Genomic DNA, 26,554 nt, shown 5'->3' with positions numbered 1-26,554 from the left:
AGAGTTCCACAGTACATTATTGGACTGAATTGATTGAAAATGCTCAAAAATGGTGGTGGAACTATTCTAAAGAAATTTTTACATTCTATTAACACAATAAAAACAAACAGTGTCTATAAACTTAAACCAAGATGTGCTGCTACAATAACCTACTGTAAATATCATATGGTACAACAAAACCCACACACTGAGTTTTGTTCACACGGTTAGAGCAGACAATTTCAGGCCACCTGCTTAAAATTTATGCCACATCACACTAAAATCCCTGTTTCTGTGTACTTACCTGGGACAACAGTACATCATAATATCTGGGCACACAGAAACAGGGATTTAAGATCCATTAACATAAAAGTAAACAATACTTTATTCAGTATGACTTTTGGCAAAATGAGAAATTTGGAGATGGATGGTTCCTACAAAGCAGTTTCTACATATTTCAGTCACATTTGGGGTATGTTTAATACACAGCCATAAGCACTCCACTAAATCTAGGATGTACTTATAATGGCCGATTTAAAGGCCTAATTAAGTGTAGTATGATGATAATTTCTTTATAGATCATTTAATCATAGAATACAGAAATGAGTGCTGTATCTGTGCTTTAGATTTTTTCCAGTCATCAACAAAATCTTTAATTAAAAGACTAATTCAAAGAGCAGTTTTCAGACAGTGACTTAATTTAATGAAGGGAAAGAAGCTTTAGAAATCCACAAGGCCCTACTTGAAGACTTAATTGTACCTAAACTGCTATTCATGAGCTGCTCTAATGTGAAAAAATATGCGCTGCTACAATAACCTACCGACCTCTGTAGGTCTGGAAATGTTTACACAGACTTTTCTAGGATTTGATGACTTTTGATGATCACCAATAGCTGTGCTGACTCACAGCACTACACTGAATCTCCTATAATGAGAAACATTTCCCAGCACTGCACCTCAGAAAAACCTTTACTTACCAGACTTGAGACGATCAGATCAGCAGTCTAGAGAAAGGAAACAATTCATCAGATCACTGTTTGATGATTCAGACTGTAGAGCCTCTTCACACACAATCCAATTTACTGTGACACAAATTAACTAGTAAAATACTCAATTACTTTAAGCTTTTTTAAGTTTACTGTAGTCTAAAGAGGAGATAATTGAACTGCAGGGTCTCACATGGCTATAGCATGTGTAATAAAAGCATTATTACTACAGAAATGCAAAGAATAGGCACCAATATTTGTTGGCACAAGTGCAGGACACACCAAATATTTCCTACACAGAAGCCTTGTGGTTCCAACATTTTCTACAACAGGTCAGAGCTAATAAAGTGTGAAAAACCAAAACTTTTAATGTCCTTTCAGGTTAAAAACATTAAATACAAAGTAATTCTTGAAATCAGAAGCAACAGAAAACCTCATCATGTTTTGGTTAGTCTGATATGAATATGCAAATCCTAAAATACATGTAAATACTGACATGTTACAATAAAAGAGGTGCAGAATGTTTTGTGAAATGAAATGTCTTAAAATATTACACTAAAAAGTCCTTTCATTGTACCAGTTGCTAGGAATATTTATGTATGTTGCAATGTCCCTTTTTGGCAACATTTCTATTTAATTTTAAAACACATTATATTCACTAAATAAGTAATAAACTAATTCGACACAATGGCTGTAATGTACCTAACAATGTCCACTCACACCTCTGGTTCTCTTCGTTTTTATTATTGCTTAACTGTTAAAGCTATTACTTGTACCAAGTCAGGCAAAATACTTCTACAATGTTCTGACTTTAATGTAATACATCAGCAGAATTTGAGAGACAATATAAATCAATACCTGTGCAGCTCTTAAGTGTTTGAGCAACCACTTATACTGACTCCCCTAAAACACTTTCATTGTTTTGTCTGCTACTTAAATCCACAAACATAAGGAGAAAATGAACAACTGTATAAAGACATCTGACATTTAACTATGTTTGGATTCAATAAGCCATAAAAAATTTAAATCATACATAAATGGGCTATTAAACTTCTGGGACATTTTCAGGGACAGTCAGAGGCCCTGTGTGGGGGCTTTGCTGCTACAGGTCACAAATCCTGTGTTTTCGTCAATCAGTAAATGGAAACATATCACAAAAAGTCAAACTACTGTATGTAAGTCGTCAAATGTGCTACGCAATGCCAGGTTCATACTGCTTCAGTTACAATCACTGTTTACTTACCAGCAAAGGCAAAACCAAAGATCTCTTTCACTCTGTGTAACAAAAGACAAAGCACAAAAACACAGAATGAGACAACTCAAATCAGCATCAGAGTCAATACTACATCACTCTGTGTAGTCCAAAAGATTCAGTACACTTCTTTGTTTACCACAGCAACAAACAACTCACCTCTTTTTTCTACACCTTATTAAAGATTACTGTCTTCATTAAGGTAAAATGTGGTTTCATCCATTTGTAATAAGCCACACACGTTTCTCAGTTATGTGATAGCTCTATTAGTTTGGTGCTATTAGATAACACAGTAGATTTAATAAGCAATGATTTGCTACACCTAGCACTGCACACTTTATCAAATTCTGACATCACAATTTCAAAGCATGAACAATCATAAATTAAAGCTTGGGTGATATATTTGTAGGCTTGTAGGCTTGAATGAGTTGGTCTGCATTCAAATTCTGCTTCCTAAAAATATTATCACCTGCACACAGTATCATTTAGTATCATTTAATATGCTGTTGTTTTAAATATTTACATATCATATTTATAATATTAATGGTGCACTGCTGCATTTTATTTATTTGAAGGTGGACTTTTTTATATTTCATTAATTTTTCACAAAGTCAGAAGTTAAACAGAGCTGCAGGTGTAGGTTTTATTTAAAAAACCAACCTGCACAAACAAGTGTTTGTTAAACAGTTCTTAAAATTTAACTAAAAAACTCAAATTAATTAATTAAAAAAACTTCTTGTTAAGAGATGTTATTATTCTTATATTATGTGTTTTATCCTCACTCTCTCTCTCCCTTCTGTTAATTAACCCACAACACAAACACCGGCACAGGCACGTGACTCTTTTTCTCCCCGGCTGTGTCCCAAAACGTTGGCTGCATCCTCCGGAGGCCGCATTTGAAGGCCGATTATGTCACAGCCAGGCGACAAAGGCTGTCCCAATTCGTTGACCCCTTCAAATGCGGCTGACAAATGCGTCCTTCATTTCCCCTAATTTGAAGGATGGGTCGGGTGTGTCCTTCGTGGCCCACCATATCCCAGAATTCATAGCGTGGCCCAGCCAAATTTCAGCTGCCAACAATGGCGGCCGCTACTAAGTTTTAAAATTACTTTTATTAATCTTTCTGGCCCACAAAATAAATTTTTAACATATTTTAAGGCGAGAAAGTAGCGGTGTAAATTACAAATACAAATTATGGCTGGGTTCCTCCAGGATTTTCACACAGCTGAATAAACGTTAAACGACCGAGAATTTACGCCAGTGTCCAGTTATATTTTAAATAGCAAGGAGCAGACTGCCGAGTTTATTAAATTCCAGCGAGACAGCGGTGACGCAAATCTGAAGGCTAGACCGTCATTTCACAGCCTCGCACTTCCGGCCTTCTCGGCCTTTGAAGGACCCGGCCCACATAGACCGCGAAGGCCGGGTCCTCCGAAGGATGCAGCCGACGTTGCGGGACACAGCTAATGGCGGTAAAATGGCTCCTTTGAAGTTGCCGACCCTGCTAATCAGTGGTTCTAAAATGGCGGCTCATTACCTTACAACCTAAAGAATGAGGCCGTTTTAACTGACTTTACTGTAACTTCACTTCCCTAAGAGACTCAGAAACACTAACACACCGAATGAACCAAATACAACACAATAACTGTATTAAACAATCAAATGAACCATATTAATTTCACACTGGGCCTATAGCAGCTAGGCTAGGCGTTAGCGCTTAGGTTGTTAGGGCTAGCATACCAAACACTCCTTTTAAATACTAAAATTACAACGTTTCACTAAAAAAGCAGTCATTGTGTTACTTTAACATGACTTATACTTTGACTGGCTTTATAAGTCACTAACAACAACTGGGTAAATCACTCAAACAGCTTATAGACATTTCATTTCAGAGAAGAGAGACAGAGAAGCAGCTTACCGCAGGGATCGACCAGAGAGTGGGCGGAGATTCAGGAGTCAGCCGGAGACGTAAAAATAGAGGCATTCACGGGTAGTGGGAAACTCCGCAATTACACAAAATTGGCATTGAAAACGTGAAAAATATATGTAAATTTAAATATTATTATACTAGATCTTTTTGCAACAAAAAACAACTAGCAGAAATTTAATTCTATAAGTTTAATAAATGTTTCAAACTGGATTCTTTGAATTTGAAATAATGGTTAAAAGACATAAATAAACACAAGGTCATTATGTTAAAATGTACTTTATTATGATAGATTTATTTAACTGACTGCAGTAATAAGAACAGTCTTCTTCTGAACACCAACACCAAGGAGCTGGTGTTGGTGATCGCCTAAGCATCCTCACAGTAGGAGCTGCAGAGGCTCATCTCACTCCACTGCAGGACTCAAGAGGTTCAGGAAGTCCCTTAACCCCACTGCCATGAGACTTTTTAACAGCGACTCCTGACATGTTCATTGCACATTTGTTTCTTTTATTCTAATACATATTGGTTGTAATCATATGAATTCTGAATTGCTTTAAAGCTGAAGCTGTCTGCTAAAACTAGCTGAAAAAAACTTTGCAGAAGCAAAGGAACTTTGCTAAAAAGTAATAACTTAGCAGAACTGCAATATCTTAGAGGAAACATAATACTTGTCAGAAATACAATAGCATAGCAGAACTTGGCAGAAATATTGTAACTTACCAGAAACATGATAACTTCTCAAATATACAAGAATTTAGGAGAAATAGTATAAGATAACAGAAAGAATATATTTAGCCAAAAATACTTAAACATTACAGAAATACTGTGATTTAGAAAAATAGTACAACATAGCTGAAATACTATGATTTACCAGATACACTGTGATCAACTATGAATATTGTAATTTTAAATTAATACTATGTTTTAGCACAAATACTATCATTTGGCAGAAATACTATGTTTCAGCACAAATACTCTGGTTTAGCACAAATATTATAACATAGCAGAAATACAATTATATAGCAGAAATGCTATATTTAGAAAGAAAAATATAATATAGTAGAAATACTATGAACCATAACACCTATTACAATAATAAACACATTGGATGAAAGAGGACAGCGATGGCTACGTTTTGAGGGTAAAAGCATACCTGTAGAGCAAATGCTGTGGACACAGCTGCAGTTTTAATATAAGATTTTAAGAAAAATTCCCCCTCTCCTCTCACTCTAGCAGTTGAGCTGTCTCACTCTAGCCCCAACATTCCGTCCCATACACACCCATTATAAACTCTGAAACGGCTGGAAAAAAGGATGAAACTTAAACTGGAACTGAAGAAAAATTATAATAGATATTGAAAAGATAAATACAAGTTGAATAGTTGAATGTCTTGGCTTTATAATTGTATTTACATAAATACAATTATGGAGGAGTAATACTTTAAAATGCAAAGAGAGTGGGCGCCTGGAAAACAGGGTGGTGAGCAGTCAGAATTAGATCGCGGTAAGAGGCGAAAAACGCCGTTTTTTGGAGTTACAAAACGTCGTGTAACTCAAAAACTAGGTGGACTAGAAGCATAATTCTTGTACTGGGTGAATCAGCGGACTTTGGTGTACTTTGACTGCGATTTTCATTGCTCTTTGTACATCCGTCGCTGAGATATGACGAGAGAAGAAACAGCAGACCTCAGATATGATTGCTCGCTGGGAAGCCGTGCAGGCCCCAATATGCAAATTTGAATGCCTGAGCCCTCAGATATGATTGGCTGGCTTACAAGCCGTGAAGGCCCCAATATGCAAATTTGAATGCCTGAGCCCTCAGATATGATTGGCTGGCTGGGAAGCCGTGCAGGCTCTGATTTGTAAATTTGAACGTCACAGTCCTCACAGAGGATTGGCTGCATGGGGACCTGGCAGTAATATATAGAAATAGTATGATTAAGCATAAATACTACATTTAGAAGAAATACTATGTTTTAGCACAAATACTATAAAAAGCAGAAATACTATAATTTAGCAGAAACACTATATTAAGCACAAATACTATAAAAAGCAAAAATACTATAAAAAGCAGAAATACTGTAATTAAGCAGAAATACTATAAAAAGAAGAAATACTATAAAAAGCAGAAATACTATAATTTAGCACAAATACTATAAAAAGCAGAAATATTATAAAAAGCAGAAATACACATACACACACACACACACACAGAGGGAGAGAGAAGCAACTTTTTAGGTCAGTCAAGCAGCCTGGGAGCTGCTGAATTTGAATCCACCAATCAGAGAGGCTGTGTACTTTTTCCCGCCAAAACAGGTGCCGCCGTTTTTACACACGCAGCAGAGAGACAGGATTTTTGCAGTCTATTTCTCATAGTGACGACTACCCTGCAACAAATGGCCATAATTTCCTAACCGTAAGGGCTAGAACGGTCATTCTTACACCGTTTTGTTCAGAAGAGATGGGGGAATCTTCAAGTGTTGACAATGTATCATTAAAATATGAATTATTAAAGATATTTGACTTGTAATGCACCATAACTGAGTAGAGGCGAAGCGAAAACTGCCTTGACTTGCCCTCAGACAACGCTTTCTAACTCTAAATCTATTTGGAGTATCGATATCATTCTTTCACCGTAGGAGACAGCAGGCTTTGGCGAACAACCATGGAAATTTTCAGGTCTTTGTGGAAATCTATCAAAAAGATATGACGAGAGAAAAAAGTGGTTCATTTCCAGAGTTTGAAAGCTGAAGAAATCTGAGCGAAGGACGAATTTCCTACCCTCAAACAAACGTAATTCATGGCCAAATAGTAATAGGTTAGAAAAAAATTCTTGAATTGTGAGCGTCGGGAGAGTCTGAAGATATATTGGCACAAGCCTCATGTCTTGACTTCGCTTCGTTAAGGAGATATGGCGATTCGAATATGCCTCTCATTACAGAAATCCAGCGGTGATTTTGAACAAACTCTCCATTGACTTTCTATGGAGAGTTTTCAGACTTTGTCTTGGTCTGAGGAGATTTGCCAAAATTCTATAAATCCCACAACAATGATAGTGACATTTTCTGAAAGCCAGCAAAAATACCTACATTTTGATGTATAATTTGTGGGAGTTGAGTGAAAATTGAGCAAGTAGCAAGAAGTTGTTCGGACATGAAGAGAAGACTGCGAAACCTTCAGTGGCTCACTTAGAACCAACAGCATAGCAACCATAACAACCCATGTATTTTGTGAAAAATCACAAAGATGAAACTCAAAACTTAAAGAGGGATAAGATGAAAACGGTAACAGATATGAAAAAGTTGAAATATACATGAATAGCCCAATAATTTGTGAACATTTTAAAATTTGAATGGTTGTTCTACGTGAAAGTATGAGGAAGTAGTTAAGTTTCAAAAACAAGCAAAATTTAGCAGAATTTTGGAAGTTTTACATTAATTTCAATGGGACAAAAAATTGCATAAAAAGCTTAATATTTAAAAAAGTATATTAGCAAAGAATAGCAAAAGATATTGCGCAAATTAGCAGAAATAGCAGAATAGTTTAAAATTTGAATGGTGAAAATAGCATAAAAATTGTGGAAGTAGTTCTACGGCGAAAAACGTACGGAAGCAACTTGAAGAATAATAATAACTAGAAAAATTTGCATTTCCTGCGAAAATGCAGTGTGGATGCTTTAAAGCTGAAGCTGTCTGCAAAAACTAGCTGAAAAAGCTGAAAAGTTGCAGAAATTGTAAAAACTTTGCAGAAGCAAAGGAACTTTTCTAAAAAGTAATAACTTAGGAGAACTGCAATATCTTAGAGGAAACATAATACTTGGCAGAAATACAATAGCATAGCAGAACTTGGCAGAAATACAGTGGGGCAAAAAAGTATTTAGTCAGCCACCGATTGTGCAAGTTCCCCCACTTAAAATGATGACAGAGGTCAGTAATTTGCACCAGAGGTACACTTCAACTGTGAGAGACAGAATGTGAAAAAAAAATCCATGAATTCACATGGTAGGATTTGTAAAGAATTTATTCGTAAATCAGGGTGGAAAATAAGTATTTGGTCACCTCAAACAAGGAAAATCCCTGGCTCTCACAGACCTGTAACGTCTTCTGTAAGAAGCTTTTCTGTCCCCCACTCGTTACCTGTATGAATGGCACCTGTTTGACCTCATCATCTGTATAAAAGACACCTGTCCACAGCCTCAACCAGTCAGACTCCAAACTCCGCCATGGCCAAGACCAAAGAGCTTTCGAAGGACACCAGGAAAAGAATTGTAGACCTGCACCAGACTGGGAAGAGTGAATCTACAATAGGCAAGCAGCTTGGTGTGAAAAAATCAACTGTGGGAGCAATCATCAGAAAATGGAAGACATACAAGACCACTGATAATCTCCCTCGATCTGGGGCTCCACGCAAGATCTCATCCCGTGGGGTCAAAATGATCATGAGAACGATGAGCAAAGATCCCAGAACCACACGGGGGGACCTGGTGAATGACCTGCAGAGAGCTGGGACCAAAGTAACAAAGGTCACCATCAGTAACACACTACAACGGCAGGGAATCAAATCCCGCAGTGCCAGAGGTGTTCCGCTGCTGAAGCCAGTGCATGTCCAGGCCCGTCTGAAGTTTGCCAGAGAGCACATGGATGATACAGCAGAGGATTGGGAGAATGTCATGTGGTCAGATGAAACCAAAGTAGAACTTTTTGGTATAAACTCAACTCGTCGTGTTTGGAGGAAGAAGAATACTGAGTTGCATCCCAAGAACACCATACCTACTGTGAAGCATGGGGGTGGAAACATCATGCTATGGGGCTGTTTTTCTGCCAAGGGGACAGGACGACTGATCCGTGTTAAGGACAGAATGAATGGGGCCAAGTATCGTGAGATTTTGAGCCAAAACCTCCTTCCATCAGTGAGAACTTTGAAGATGAAACGAGGCTGGGTCTTCCAACATGACAATGATCCAAAACACACCGCCCGGGCAACAAAGGAGTGGCTCCGTAAGAAGCCTTTGAAAGTCCTGGAGTGGCCTAGCCAGTCTCCAGACCTCAACCCCATAGAAAATCTGTGGCGGGAGTTGAAAGTCCGTGTTGCTCGGCGACAGCCCCAAAACATCACTGCTCTTGAGAAGATCTGCATGGAGGAATGGGCCAAAATACCAGCTACTGTGTGTGCAAACCTGGTAAAGACCTATAGTAAACGTTTGACCTCTGTTATTGCCAACAAAGGTTATGTTACAAAGTATTGAGTTGTATTTTTGTTATTGACCAAATACTTATTTTCCACCCTGATTTACGAATAAATTCTTTACAAATCCTACCATGTGAATTCATGGATTTTTTTTTCACATTCTGTCTCTCACAGTTGAAGTGTACCTCTGGTGCAAATTACTGACCTCTGTCATCATTTTAAGTGGGGGAACTTGCACAATCGGTGGCTGACTAAATACTTTTTTGCCCCACTGTATTGTAACTTACCAGAAACATGATAACTTCTCAAATATACAAGAATTTAGGAGAAATAGTATAAGATAACAGAAAGAATATATTTAGCCAAAAATACTTAAACATTACAGAAATACTGTGATTTAGAAAAATAGTACAACATAGCTGAAATACTATGATTTACCAGATACACTGTGATCAACTATGAATATTGTAATTTTAAATTAATACTATGTTTTAGCACAAATACTATAATTTGACAGAAATACTATCATTTGGCAGAAATACTATGTTTCAGCACAAATACTCTGGTTTAGCACAAATATTATAACATAGCAGAAATACAATTATATAGCAGAAATGCTATATTTAGAAAGAGAAATATAATATAGTAGAAATAATATAATTTAGCAGAAATACTGTAATCAGCACATATACTGTAACATGACAGAAATTCCTCCACTTAGTAGTAATACTATAACATAACACAAATTATATGATTTGGCAAAAAAAACACGATTTGGCAAAAATACTATGATTTAGCAGAAATACTATGATTGAGCAGAAGTACTAAGATGTAGTAAAAGTACTTTGATTTAACAGAAATACAATTATGGAGGAGTAATACTTTAAAATGGGAGAAATATTGATACACACACACATACACAGAGCCTAAAGGGAACAGTATTTGTGCCATGGAGTGTTAACAAGAATGTGAGGTCCATATTAGAAAAGCTGGTAAAATGATAAAAGTTTGCAGAATTGTAATAAATGATGAATATGAATTACTGGTCTGTGATAGTGTATTAATTTGTAGGGAAAAAAACATGTTGACCAAGGTAGGATTGAACCCACGACCTTTGGCTTGCAGACCCATGTCATTACCAACCTCGCCACTGGGAAAGAGAGCGAATGCCTGGAAAACAGGCTGATGAGCAGTCAGAATTAGATCGCAGTGCAAGGCGAAAAACGCCGCTTTTTGGAGTTACAAAACGTCGTGTAACTCAAAAACTAGGTGGACTAGAAGCATAATTCTTGTACTGGGTGAATCAGCGGACTTTGGTGTACTTTGACTGCGATTTTCATTGCTCTTTGTACATCCGTCCCTGAGATATGACGAGAGAAGAAACAGCAGACCTCAGATATGATTGCTGCAGGCCCCAATATGCAAATTTGAATGCCTGAGCCCTCAGATATGATTGGCTGGCTTACAAGCCGTGAAGGCCCCAATATGCAAATTTGAATGCCTGAGCCCTCAGATATGATTGGCTGGCTGGGAAGCCGTGCAGGCTCTGATTTGTAAATTTGAATGTCACAGTCCTCACAGAGGATTGGCTGCATGGGGACCTGGCAGTAATATATAGAAATAGTATGATTAAGCATAAATACTACATTTAGAAGAAATACTATGTTTTAGCACAAATACTATAAAAAGCAGAAATACTATAATTTAGCAGAAACACTATATTAAGCACAAATACTATAATAAGCAAAAATACTATAAAAAGAAGAAATACTATAAAAAGCAGAAATACTATAAAAAGAAGAAATACTATAAAAAGCAGAAATACTATCATTTAGCAGAAATACTATATTAAGCAGAAATACTATAAAAAGCAGAAATACTATCATTTAGCAGAAATACTATATTAAGCAGAAATACTATAAAAAGCAGAAATACTATAATTTAGCAGAAATACTATATTAAGCAGAAATAGTACAAAAAGCAGAAATAATATAAAAGCAGAAATACTATAATTTAGCAGAAATACTATATTAAGCAGAAATACTATATTAAGCACAAATCCTATAAAAAGCAGAAATAGTATAAAAAGCAGAAATACTATAATTTAGCAGAAATACTATATTAAGCAGAAATACTATATTAAGCAGAAATACTACAAAAAGCAGAAATACTATATTAAGCAGAAATACTATATTATGCACAAATCCTATAAAAAGCAGAAATATTGTACTATGATTTGGTAGAAAAACTATAATTAATCAGAAATGCTATATTTTGCAGAAATACTATATTAAGCACAAATACTATAAAAAGCAGAAATACTATATTAAGCAGAAATACTATATTAAGCTCAAATACTATAAAAAGCAGAAATACTATAATTTAGCAGAAATATTATAAAAAGCAGAAATACACATACACACACATACACACACACACAGAGGGAGAGAGAAGCAACTTTTTTGGTCAGTCAAGCAGCCTGGGAGCTGCTGAATTTGAATCCACCAATCAGAGAGGCTGTGTACTTTTTCCCGCCAAAACAGGTGCCGCCGTTTTTACACACGCAGCAGAGAGACAGGATTTTTGCAGTCTATTTCTCATAGTGACGACTACCCTGCAACAAATGGCCATAATTTCCTAACCGTAGGGGCTAGAACGGTCATTCTTACACCGTTTTGTTCAGAAGAGATGGGGGAATCTTCAAGTGTTGACAATTTATCATTAAAATATGAATTATTAAAGATATTTGACTTGTAATGCACCATAACTGAGTAGAGGCGAAGCGAAAACTGCCTTGACTTGCCCTCAGACAACGCTTTCTAACTCTAAATCTATTTGGAGTATCGATATCATTCTTTCACCGTAGGAGACAGCAGGCTTTGGCGAACAACCATGGAAATTTTCAGGTCTTTGTGGAAATCTATCAAAAAGATATGACGAGAGAAAAAAGTGGTTCATTTCCAGAGTTTGAAAGCTGAAGAAATCTGAGCGAAGGACGAATTTCCTACCCTCAAACAAACGTAATTCATGGCCAAATAGTAATAGGTTAGAAAAAAATTCTTGAATTGTGAGCGTCAGGAGAGTCTGAAGATATATTGGCACAAGCCTCATGTCTTGACTTTGCTTCGTTAAGGAGATATGGCGATTCGAATATGCCTCTCATTACAGAAATCCAGCGGTGATTTTGAACAAACTCTCCATTGACTTTCTATGGAGAGTTTTCAGACTTTGTCTTGGTCTGAGGAGATTTGCCAAAATTCTATAAATCCAACAACAATGATAGTGACATTTTCTGAAAGCCAGCATAAATACCTACATTTTGATGTATAATTTGTGGGAGTTGAGTGAAAATTGAGCAAGTAGCAAGAAGTTGTTCGGACATGAAGAGAAGACTGCGAAACCTTCAGTGGCTCACTTAGAACCAACAGCATAGCAACCATAACAACCCATGTATATTGTGAAAAATCACAAAGATGAAACTCAAAACTTAAAGAGGGATAAGATGAAAATGGTAACAGATATGAAAAAGTTGAAATATACATGAATAGCCCAATAATTTGTGAACATTTTAAAATTTGAATGGTTGTTCTACGTGAAAGTATGAGGAAGTAGTTAAGTTTCAAAAACAAGCAAAATTTAGCAGAATTTTGGAAGTTTTACATTAATTTCAATGGGACAAAAAATTGCATAAAAAGCTTAATATTTTAAAAAGTATAATAGCAAAGAATAGCAAAAGATATTGCGCAAATCAGCAGAAATAGCAGAATAGTTTAAAATTTGAATGGTGAAAATAGCATAAAAATTGTGGAAGTAGTTCTACGGCGAAAAACGTACGGAAGCAACTTGAAGAATAATAATAATAATAAAGAATAAAGAGAAACAGGAACTCAATAGTGTGGATGCCTTAAAGCATCCACACAACTAGAAAAATTTGCATTTCCTGCGAAAATGCAGTGTGGATGCTTTAAAGCTGAAGCTGTCTGCAAAAAGTAGCTGAAAAAGCTGAAAAGTTGCAGAAATTGTAAAAACTTTGCAGAAGCAAAGGAACTTTGCTAAAAAGTAATAACTTAGCAGAACTGCAATATCTTAGAGGAAACATAATACTTGGCAGAAATACAATAGCAGAGCAGAACTTGGCAGAAATATTGTAACTTACCAGAAACATGTTAACTTCTCAAATATACAAGAATTTAGGAGAAATAGTATAAGATAACAGAAAGAATATATTTAGCCAAAAATACTTAAACATTATAGAAACACTATGATTTAGAAAAATAGTACAACATAGCAGAAATACTGTGATTTACCAGAGACACTGTGATGAACTATGAATATTGTAATTTTAAATTAATACTATGTTTTAGCACAAATACTATAATTTGACAGAAATATTATCATTTGGCAGAAATACTATGTTTCAGCACAAATACTCTGGTTTAGCACAAATATTATAACATAGCAGAAATACAATTATATAGCAGAAATTCTACATTTAGAAAGAAAAATATAATATAATAGAAATAGTATGATTTAGCAGAAATACTGTAATCAGCACATATACTGTAACATGACACAAATTCCTCCACTTAGTAGTAATACTATAACACAAAACAAAGGTTATGATTTGGCACAAAAACCATGATTTGGCAAAAAAGCTGCTAAAATCATAAAAGTTTGCAGAATTGTAATAAATGATCAATATTAAAAACTGGTCTGTGACTGTGTATGAATTTATAAAAAAAAAAACATGTTGACCAAGGTTGAATCGAACCAACGACCTTTGGCTTGCAGACCCGTGTCATTACCAACTGCGCCACTGGGAAAGAGAGCAAGCCCCTGGAAAACAGGGTGATGAGCAGTCAGAATTAGATCACGGTGAGAGGCGAAATACGCGGTTTTTTGGAGTTACAAAACATTGTGTAACTCAAAAACTAGGTGAAATAGAAGCATAATTCTTATACTGGGTGAATCAGCGGACTTTGGTGTACTTTGACTGCGATTTTCATTGCTCTTTGTACAACCGTCGCTGAGATATGACGAGAGAAGAAACGGCAGACCTCAGATATGATTGGCTGTCTGGGAAGCCGTGCAGGCTCTGATTTGTAAATTTGAATGTCTCAGTCCTCACAGAGGATTGGCTGCCTGGGGACCTGGCAGTAATATATAGAAATAGTATGATTAAGCATAAATACTACATTTAGTAGAAATACTATGTTTTAGCACAAATACTATAAAAAGCAGAAATACTATAATTTAGCAGAAATACTATATTAAGCAGAAATACTATAATTTTGCAGAAATACTATAATTTAGCAGAAATACTATACAAAGCAGAAATACTATATTAAGTAGAAATACTACAAAAAGCAGAAATAGTATAAAAAGCAGAAATACTATAAAAAGCAGAAATACTGTACTATGATTTGGTAGAAAAACTATAATTAATCAGAAATACTATATTAAGCACAAATCCTATAAAAAGCAGAAATACAATATTAAGCACAAATCCTATAAAGAGCAGAAATACAATATTAAGCACAAATACTATAAAAAGCAGAACTACTATAATTTAGCAGAAATACTATATTAAGCACAAATCCTATAAAAAGCTGAAATATTATAAAAAGCAGAAATACTATGATTTAGCAGAAATACTATGATTGAGCAGAAGTACTAAGATGTAGTAAAAGTACTTTGATTTAACAGAAATACAATTATGGAGGAGTAATACTTTAAAATGGGATAAATATTGATATACACACACATACACAGAGCCTAAAGGGAACTGTATTTGTGCCATGGAGTGTTAACAAGAATGTGAGGTCCATATTAGAAAAGCTGGTAAAATGATAAAAGTTTGCAGAATTGTAATAAATGATGAATATGAATTACTGGTCTGTGATAGTGTATTAATTTGTAGGGAAAAAAACATGTTGACCAAGGTGGAATCGAACCAACGACCTTTGGCTTGCAGACCCGTGTCTTTACCAACTGCGCCACTGGGAAAGAGAGCAAGCCCCTGGAAAACAGGGTGATGAGCAGTCAGAATTAGATCACGGTGAGAGGCGAAATACGCGGTTTTTTGGAGTTACAAAACGTCGTGTAACTCAAAAACTAGGTGGACTAGAAGCATAATTCTTGTACTGGGTGAATCAGCGGACTTTGGTGTACTTTGACTGCGATTTTCATTGCTCTTTGTACATCCGTCACTGAGATATGACGAGAGAAGAAACGGCAGACCTCAGATATGATTAACTGGCTTACAAGCCGTGAAGGCCCCAATATGCAAATTTGAATGCCTGAGCCCTCAGATATGATTGGCTGGCTGGGAAGCCGTGCAGGCTCTGATTTGTAAATTTGAATGTCTCAGTCCTCACAGAGGATTGGCTGCCTGGGGACCTGGCAGTAATATATAGAAATAGTATGATTAAGCATAAATACTACATTTAGTAGAAATACTATGTTGTAGCACAAATACTATATTAAGCAGAAATATTATAAAAAGCAGAAATACTATAATTTAGCAGAAATACTATATTAAGCAGAAATAGTACAAAAAGCAGAAATACTATAATCTAGCAGAAATACTATAATTTAGCAGAAATACTATATTAAGCAGAAATACTATATTAAGCAGAAATACTATAAAAAGCAGAAATACTATAATTTAGCAGAAATACTATATTAAGCACAAATACTATAAAAAGCAGAAAAACTATAAAAAGCAGAAATACTATATTAAGCACAAGTATTATAAAAAGCAGAAATACTGTACTATGATTTGGGAGAAAAACTTTAATTAATCAGAAATACTATATTTTGCAGAAATACTATATTAAGCACAAATCCTATAAAAAGCAGAAATACTATATTAAGCACAAATCCTATTAAAAGCAGAAATACTATATTAAGCACAAATCCTATTAAAAGCAGAAATACTATATTAAGCTCAAATAATATAAAAAGCAGAAATACTATAATTTAGCAGAAATACTATAAAAAGTAGAAATACTATAATTTAGCAGAAATACTATAAAAAGCAGAAATACTATAATTTAGCAGAAATACTATAATTTAGCAGAAATACTATAAAAAGCAGAAATACTATAATTTAGCAGAAATACTATATTAAGCACAAATACTATATTAAGCAGAAATATTATATTAAGCAGAAATACTATAAAAAGCAGAAATACTATATTAAGCAGAAATAGTATAAAAAGCAGAAATACTGTATTATGATTTGGTAGAAAAACTATAATTAATCAGAAGTACTATAATTTAGCAGAAATACTATAAAAAGCAGAAATACTATAATTTAGCAGAAATACTATATTAAGCACAAATACTATATTAAGCAGAAATATTATATTAAGCAGAAATACTATAAAAAGCAGAAATAATATATTAAGTACAAATACTATAAAAAGCAGAAATACTGTATTATGATTTGGTAGAAAAACTATAATTAATCAGAAGTACTATAATTTAGCAGAAATACTATAAAAAGCAGAAATACTATAATTTAGAAATACTATAACACACACAAACACACACACAGAAACAGAGAGAAGCAAGTTTTTAGGTCAGTCAAGCAGCCTGGGAGCTGCTAAATTTGAATCCACCAATCAGAGAGGCTGTGTACTTTTTCCCGCCAAAAGAGGTGCAGCCGTTTTTACACACACAGCAGAGAGACATGATTTTTGCAGTCTATTTCTCATAGTGAGGACTACCCTCCAAACAAATGGCCATAATTTCCTAACCGTAGGGGCTAGAACGGTCATTCTTACACCGTTTTGTTCAGAAGAGATGGGGGAATCTTCAAGTGTTGACAATTTATCATTAAAATATAAATTATTAAAGATATTTGACTTGTAATGCACCATAACTGAGTAGAGGCGAAGTGAAAACTGCCTTTACTTGCCCTCAAACAACGCTTTCTAACTCTAAATCTATTTGGAGTATCGATATCATTCTTTCACCGTAAGAGACAGCAGGCTTTGGTGAACAGTCATGGAAATTTTCAGGTCTCTGTGGAAATCTATCAAAAAGATATGACGAGAGAAAAAAGTGGTTCATTTCCAGAGTTTAAAATCTGAAGAAATCTGAGCGAGGGACAAATTTCCTACCCCCAAACAAGTCTAACTCATCTCAGAATGGTAATAGGTGAGAAAGAAATTCTTGAATTGTGAGCATCAGAAATGTCTGAAGATATACTGGGACAAGCCTCATGTTTTAACTTCGCTTCGTTGGGGAGATATGACGATTTGAAAATGCCTCTCATTACAGAAATCCAGAGGTGATTTTGAAGAAACTCTCCATTGACTTTCTATGGAGAGTTTTGAGACTTTGTGTTGGTCTGAGGAGATTTGCCAAAATTCTATAAATTCCACAACAATGATAATGACATTTTCTGAAAGCCAGCAAAAATACCTACGTTTTGATGTATAATTTGTGGAAGTTGAGTGAAAATTGAGCAAGTAGCAAGAAGTTGTATGGACATGAAGAGAAGACTGCGAAACCTTCAGTGCCTCACTTAGAACCAACTGCATAGCAACCATAACAACCCATGTATTTTGTGAAAAATCACAATTTTGCAACTCAAAACTTTAAGGGGTATAAAAATAAAACGGTAAAAGATTTGAAAAAGCTGATTTATACCTGAATAGCCCAATAATTTGAGAACATTTTAAAGTTTGAATGGTTGTTCTAAGTGAAAATATAAGGAAGTAGTTAAGTTTCAAAAACAAGCAAATTTTAGCAGAATTGCAGAAGTTTCCCATTCATTTCAATGGGACAAATTAAAGGAAAAAAGCTTAATATTTTAAAAAGTATAATAGTGAAAAATACCAAAAGATATAGCACACATTAGCAGAAATAGCAGAATATTTTAAAATTTGAATGGGGAAAATAGCACAAAAATTGTGGAAGTAGTTCAACGGCGAAAAGTGTACGGAAGTCCCAAGAATAATAATAATAAAGAACTAGAAAAATTTGCATTTCCTGCGAAAATGCAGTGTGGATGCTGTATAGCTGAAGCTGTCTGCTGAAAAAAGTTGAAAATAGCTGAAGAAGCTGAAGAAATCAAAGTCAGTGTTTAAAAAGTGTTTGAAATTTTAATAACTTTGCAGGACAACATCAAGTTAACAAAAATGTAATAACTTAGCAGAAATGCAATAACTAATAAACATAACAATTCAGCAGAAATGTTGTAGTTTACCAGAAGCCACAACTTAGCAGAAATGTAATAATTTAGAATAACATCACTTAACATAACATAGCATAACAAACAAAAGTAGTGTAACCTAGCAGAAATAATATAATTTAGTAGAAAATTAAAAACTTAGCAGAAATGTAATAATTTAGAATAATATAACTTAACATAACATAGCATAACAAACAAAAGTAGTGTAACCTAGCAGAAATAATATAATTTAGTAGAAAATTAAAAACTTGGCAGAAATATTACAACTTATCAGAACTGCTATAATTTTGCAGAAATGTAATAATTAGACAAAACTGTCAACAGATAACAACTGAAACCTCAAAGTTACTTGTTTAACTGTGAAAAATTACCAGAAACATTAGAAAAGGAAGAAAATCACCCAGCAGATAAACTGATGTGGAACAAAACCAAGGTAAAATTGCAGAGTTTACGCAGCTGGTGAAATCTAAAAATGGCACAAAACAAAAACAAAACAAAAACAAAACCCACACAAACAACATTTAGGTAATACAAGATGCACAAGATGCTGCGGTCAGAGATAAAAACACCCAAAAATAATGTTATTGAAATGCCAAAGAGTGGCAGAAAGTTTAGAAAGTAGAAAACCAGTAGTAGAAAAGTAGAACATTCAAATATTTTTAGAAACATATGATACAAAATATTTACTCGGTTGTTTCCAATGATTACAATAATGGCATACAGAAATAAAAATCCCATTTGGGACAAACGGAATAATATTAATAGAAAATGCAAATCAAATGAATCTAACATCTATACAAACAATTGAAGCATCTGTCGGAATAGTGAACATATCCTTGTTTGCCATGTTTATGTTTATGGCCCTAAGATGCGCAGACACATGATAGGCTATTAACTGCAAATATATACACATATATAAACAGCAAGTGAAGGACAAAAATACATCCTCTGATTTGCTGGAGTTTTGTGTAAATACCATTTGGCAAGGATAAACAACATGTTCCAATGCCACATTAAAATTTTCATAAGCTTCATTTTTTCAATTAGTTTACAGTTTCCTGATTTGATGATAAATCTGTACCGAAATGAGGTCCACATTGTGATATATTTGAGGTGTGGAGAGTCACACAGCTGAACAATCGATGTGCATATTTAAAGAAACAGGAATCAAATAAAGAACATTGTTGTGGAATAAATTACACTGAAAAATAATCACTGCTTTGCGTTAGAGAGTGACTTATGATGAGGTATTAATTGGGTTAACTTTACCTCTAACAGCTTTTCACATAGTGCTGTGACCAGGGTGAAATCCATCATAAAGTAACTGTAAACAGTAGAACCATTAGCATGAATGTTATGGTTCTACCCTGATCAAAACTCAAGTCAGCTGTGTGACCTGATATAAAATGATAAAGAGGAACACATATAAATGACCTTTATGAACTTTTCAAAATGACTTTATATGCCTGACCCATTATCTATATATATTAGAGCAGATGGTGAAAACCACTGTTAGACCTACTCTATACTAATGTAGTTACTGACACCCCATACTAAGGCAGGATTCATACAAACACACATTATTTATTCTCTTAAACACTTTCTTTTTTCACATTTTGAGATTGTGTAATCTCTATAAAGAATACGTGTAATGGTTCAATAGATATAGTTATTTAAATGTCCATAATAATCACATGATCATTTTTGTACATCCTACAATTCAAGATTTAGAGCTGTGTGTTTGTATGAATTCAGCTTGCTATACTTATAGACTTAGATATATTAATCCACTATTTACCCAAACAAGTTACATTGTTTGGGTAAATAGATTGGGTTTGTCCTACAAAATAATTATTCAACAATAAAAAAAAACACACAAAAAACATCTGCACATTAATCCGGAGTTCAGTTTCATATGTCTGATATTGTTTGTTAAATCTGGTGACACAAACACAGTCAAAAATTCATTGCTAGCGTGACATGTGGTCCTTTTTGCCTTTGACCAATGATATGCTGGTTACTTGGACCAGTTTAATATTTGCTGTCACAGAGGAATGTTAACCATAAATCCAAAAGAATAAACGGAAAAAAAATGTTAATTGCAAACATGTTTTTGCTTAGTATAAGGATTGAAATTACATGGAAACTGTCACCTTAAAGCCTCATTGTAAATATCATCACAAACAGATGTTTTCCACACAGTTAACAAAGCTCCATCACATCCGATCACTGCATATAAATCTAAAAGAAAACAATTTTTTTTTTTAAAACAATAAAATTAACAACAGGGAAGACTTTTTATTTAATAACTAAGCTTAAAATAAGTGTTACCTTTGAATATTTGTGGGAAAAATCTGATGCTACCCCAAGAATACAAAGCCACACTGGAAACGATGACAGGCTTGCAGCCCTCTGTCTTCCTGGAGTGAGGTGCCTGATCAGTAGCAGTGAGTTGACAGAAGTCGGTGTCTGTAAGAGTGGCCAAACACTGATACTCTGTCCACTTGCGCAGAGTCTAAGAAGCTGGAATGCAGGCACACTGTACGAGCTTGTTCTAAAAAATACAGAAAAAGGAACATTTTATTTGTGTTAAGGCTTAAAAACTACAAATAAGTTATAAAATGAACAATGTTGAAATACCTTATAGGTGCTGCAGGCCACATAACCAGAATCCAGAGCAATCTCACACTCACATGATGGTGAGGAAAGACATTAGTTCTGCAGTGAGGTTTGAATGTCTCAGTTGGGACACTGAAGAACTCAGAAGACAGCAGTACCTGCACAGAGAGACAGAGTAGAAAAAGCATAGATTTGTAATCCATAATGTGAATTAAAACTCAAAAAGTTTCAACAAGTATAATCATTTGAGTGTGAAATTATTTGTGCAATAAACAGGATTTAAATTAATTAATTGAATTAAAAACACTGACATTTTTTTATCAAAGATAAAGAATCATACCTCTCTCTGCTCTGAGGATCACTGAGCATCTCTGACAGGAAATACAGTTTCCTCAGTATGAGTCATCATTGATGGTCTCAGAGGTGTGTAGTGTGGCAGCATGATGATGGTCGCCAGATCAGGCAGGAGGTCAGGTGATGGGTGTGTCATCTTCTCCATTGAAGACACACTGATATGGCAGTTCATAAAACAGCAGTCTCTGTGTGGCATGTAGTTATCTGTGCAGTCCAGCACTGATGGATCAGGTTTGGCTCAGCAGTTCATGAAGATGGTGTTAAGATGTTGTTTCAGCTGAGGATGGTGAAGTTTAAAGGTTTTCCCACAAAGGAAACAGGACTGTGTGCGCCCTGTCTGAAAAAAATACATCTACAAAACATAAAGTGCTTTTAACACCACCCACCCTCCCCACCCACCCATCTCAGCCCCCAAGTGTCTATGTAATGCTGGTATGGGGTGTCAGTTACTAAATCTAATTAGTGCGTCAGAAAGCGGGGGCTACACCTAAAGCCCCCGCTTTCTGATGTCTTTGTTTATTAGCAGCTTTTTCCAGCTGCTCAGAGAATTCTGACTTGGCCTTTATCCACCCAAACCCAAACCCACCCGGATAAAGGCCAAGTCAGAAAATGGATGCAGAAACTTTCCATGTACTTCTAAATCAGTTTTTATACATATTCTGTAAGCTGTAAAAATGTTTTTCTCTACATAATGTATCATCATAGACATCTCTGGTAGCCTAAAGATAGTTTAAAACCTTTACATTTTTTTACCTGTAAAACATGATAAGCAAAACCTCATTCATCCCAAAAACATTTGATTCTACAAAATTTACTATAATCAAGAAAATATAATTGTCTGTATTTATTCTTGTGATCCATAATAAATACTTGCATTTATCTGGGATTTATTTATTTACTATTTCATATTTGAAAGCCCTTGGAGGGGAAGATCTTGTTTGTTGAGATACAAACGTCAAAGTAAAAAAAGTATTAAAAAAGGAGATGACAATTAACATCCATGAAAAAATGCATTAATAGATTTAGTCATTTAAGACATGAGAATAAAAAATAAATTATGTCCGTTTAATACTTTTTGCAGCATATTTCAGATCTGAGGTGCATGATAACAGAAAGCAGATCTCCCGGCTCTGCATGAAGTACAGCCATGATTTGGTGAAATGATTAATAACATTGCAATAAGAAAGGGTCTTCTTACAGACAGAGTTGGGAAGACAATATGAAGAAATATGATTTTTCAATGAAAAATCTTTTTCATGCTCTACAATCAGTAAACTCTGTAACAGACATGATCTGTAATTGTTTCAAAACTCACCACACAACTTCATGATTGGCTCGAGGACAGGACACAAAACACAGGGTTGTGGTAACTGTAATATGATCTCAGAACACCTGAATGGAGGCTTTTCTGTGGCTGAGAAATGAAAATCAGGTCAAGCAGGGTGTTCTTGTCTGTAGTGGCAGAAGTGATCAGCTGTGAATACCCTCTAGATTGAAACTGCTCCAGAATCTGTTTTCTTCCACTCTGCAACTGGTTTTCATTAAAATCTCCACACACAATTATTGGGTGACAGTCCATTATTTCAAGTGAATCTAAAAGACTTACCAGGTTTTGCATGAATGGTGTCAAACTGTAGTCAGGGGGTCTGTACACAACCGCAATGAGCGCAGGGAATGGAGCCTGAACCTTCAACACTAAAAACTCAAGATCAGTGACATTATGCAGATACTGTTTTACCTGAACCTGAAAATGATTCCTCAAATACACAACAACTCCACCACCACTTCTGCTGGCCATGTGAGGAAAGTTTGTGTAGGACACATGTCTGTTGCGTTTGAACATGGTGTAGCCGTCCAAATGAAGACTATCTGCAACAAAGGAGCCTTGGAGGTGAGATTCAGTGAGACACAAAACATCTGCTAAACACATTTCATGATGACTCTTGATGTCACTGATGTGAGATGGCAAACCCTCCGTATTGTGATGGATCAGTGTAAGAGTGTCAGGTCTGCTGGCTGTTTCTCTGACCTGAAGAAGAGGCATCATTTCCTCAACGCTGGCTTGTCTCATGGTTTGGAGCACTGCAGTTACCTCGGGATTGGCGTAAATCTTTTTCTCATCCAAGTCCTGTAAATACAATCCACTGAGAGACGTCACCCTGCTGAGAGCAACATAAGCCATACCTGGTTCAAAAATGTTCTTCATTGAAACTACAGCTGTCTGTGTTGTAAGACCCTGAGTTTTGTGAATTGTGCAGGCGAATGCTAGCTTTACAGGAAACTGTCTGCGTACCGCTCCTTTAAACTTCAGACTCTCCTCTGCTCTCTCAATGTAAACCAGATCATCAGATGCTGCATTAGCACTGTGGTTGCTTCTTACAGACTGCCGGTTGTCCATTCTGAGGCCCAGTTTAATTATGTGTCCATCATTTTCAGATCTCACCACCTTTACCAGTATACCAAAAGCACCGTTGACCAAACCGTTTAGTGTGTCCAAGTTTCTGGTCAGCATCACTCGAGCTCCTTCAGCAACGTTCAGGGTGTCGGGTAAATCATTTCGCCCACCTGTAAATGGTTTGTCTCTTCGTGCCATTCTGCCTGTACGTTTATCCTTCTGGAAATCGTCTGCAGTGATGATTATGATGTTTGAATGAAGCTTCTTCAGGGTATCTGTGTTATGGGATTCCACATTCTTGTTGGTGGCATAAATGTGTAAGACCTCAGTTGGACATTCTTCTGGTGCAGTCACAGCCTGTGACAACAAATCTCTGTCGCACTGAGAAAGCTCATCTGTCTTTTCTTTCACTCTAATCCTGTTCAACATCTCTGCAAAGGCCACATCATCTTTCTGACGCATGATCTCGGTTAGAGTGATCATCTGAAAATGTTCCTGCCATAGGTCAATCTGTTCTGGATCGTAAACACAGAGAGGTTTAGACTGTCGCACTGGTGGCAGCTGGTAAAAATCTCCAACAGCTAAAACTGACATTCCACCAAAAGGTCTCTGAGTGCCTTTGATTTGTTTCAGTCTTGCATCTACATAAGCAAAAAGGGGTTTTGAAACCATTGAAATCTCATCAATAACAATAATTTCAGCATTCATCAGCTCAGATCTGACTTCATCCAGTTGGTTACCAAGTCCTTGAATGGGTGGTTTCAGACTCCTGGGTAGTTTCAGTAGAGAATGTAATGTAGAGCCATTGATAGAAAAAGCTGCTGTCCCAGTAAATGAAGTCAGTAAAACAGTTGGATTTGATATGTCAGCTTCTTCTCCATTAGCAGGCAGTCTGCTCAGGATCTTTGATGCTTCAGAGTGAATACATTTAATCAGATGTGACTTTCCAGTTCCTGCACCACCGTTGATATAGAAGAAAAATGGATCTGGGTTCAAACCACAAACTCGCTGAATACACCAGTCTCTTATAGCATAGAACACGCAGGCCTGCTTCTGGTTCAGATTCTGATACATGACGCGTACCACAGCTGGATCTACTGCAGGTTGTTCTCTGACGGCTCTGATCTCTGTTACAGCATCAGACTGACGACTGTAGTCAGGAACATTCTCCTGTTCGTTCTCATCATCAGAATGTCTCTCAGGAAGATTCTCATCACATTGCAACCTCACAACTTCAGATTCAGGAGCCAGATTACACCATTCATCGATCACAACGTCCCTATTTTGTTCAAACTCTTCCAGTGCACTCTCAATATCCTCAGAGTTCTTCTCATACTTGTCTTTATTTCTTTTCACAATCCTTTTCACAGACTCACTGTGGTCTGAACATGGAAGTCGTACACAACCTGAGTTGTAGAAGGACTGATAGGTTTGGAAACATTGTGGTTTCAGTTCCTGCTCTGATCTGTGTGGAAGGTAAAGCCTCAACAGTCGACCACAATATTGCTCAGGATCTTTTTCTTGTGAGCAGTGGTAATATCTGATTATAGCTGGTTTATCATTCTTTCGCCTTTGTACAAATCCAAGCTGGTTTAGAAGAGGAAGCACATCTTTTCCTTCATTTGGACCACTCACCAACCTGCACAAGGCAGCAAAATCAGCCAGTGACATTTCCTCATATTCTGGTGTCTCAGGTCTGCATTTGTATTTATCACTCAAACTTGTCATCCAAATATTACAACTGTCATGTGTTGTGGTTTCCAGGTAGCTCATGGGGCGACTCATTTTTACTGGGTTATCATCTGTTGGTACAAATACAACACTGCGGGAACATTTTTTCATTTTTAGGCCACAGACTCGAGTCACACACTCCTGTGCACTGATTTCTCTCTTTTTTGAGTAAGCCTGCATCACAGCTCTCATTTCATCACATTCATTGACCGTGTTGTTTCCAGAGTTATCAATAACTGTCTTCAGGTATTCAGAGAGGCCAGATTCTTTCTTCGTTATATATTTACAGAGGTATTCTACACATGAATAGGCATTCAAAATGAATGAGACATCTAAATTAGAGTTCCAGGCTTCAAGCAGGTGAGGGTTGTAATTGTTGATCCAACAGTCCTTTGGGTCACGTTTCAGAATCAGCGCCGTTTTCTTGTTTATGTCTTGGAGGCATTGTTCATACTCATTCATTGTCAAGTTGCATCGTGACAGAATCTGCTCTATGGTGAGAGAAGCAGCTTCAGGTTCCTTCAGCAGGTTCATCAAAGGTCTGAGTTTGGCTTTTGCAGCTTCAGTGTCTGAATCCTCATCCTGTCTCACAATCATTGTTCTTGTGGATGGTGGTTTTGGAAACCCAAATCTACAACCAGAGTTCACACTCTTAAAGCATGTTTTTGTGTGGTTTTTGCTGTGCTTTTGTAGTTCAGTGACTTTTTTGTGCAGTTCAGGTTGTTTTTCTGGATCAGGGAGTTGAGCTGAGATGTATCTGTCCACAAAGTCACAGACAGTTTGGTCGTTATCCACATCTACTTCTACCTTTTCTCGAATCCACAGCAACATGTGTATATGCGGACTACCTCTGTGCTGGAACTCAACTCTGTAAAAGTAATCAATGATTTCACCAAGGGGCTGTGCAGGAGAAAAAA

At 36.0% G+C, this 26,554-nt stretch overlaps 1 long non-coding RNA gene across 1 annotated transcript; it reads right to left on the bottom strand.

Moving 5' to 3' along the window:
• Positions 1–20,875: 20,875 nt before the first annotated feature.
• On the bottom strand, positions 20,876–21,607 carry LOC148104106 (uncharacterized). Its single transcript, XR_015718643.1, has 3 exons — positions 21,498–21,607; positions 21,179–21,315; positions 20,876–21,092 (listed from the first exon to the last, which is right to left on the bottom strand). It is a non-coding gene; the product is annotated as an uncharacterized LOC148104106 (long non-coding RNA).
• Between the last annotated feature and the right edge of the window lie 4,947 nt (positions 21,608–26,554).

Source organism: Neolamprologus brichardi, chromosome 3, assembly GCF_056152115.1.
Source record: "Neolamprologus brichardi isolate AB-2024 chromosome 3, ASM5615211v1, whole genome shotgun sequence".
Classification (NCBI taxonomy): Eukaryota; Metazoa; Chordata; class Actinopteri; order Cichliformes; family Cichlidae; genus Neolamprologus; species Neolamprologus brichardi.
The sequence above is the reverse complement of the archived record's forward strand: the minus strand, read 5'-3'. Positions and strand labels throughout refer to the sequence as shown.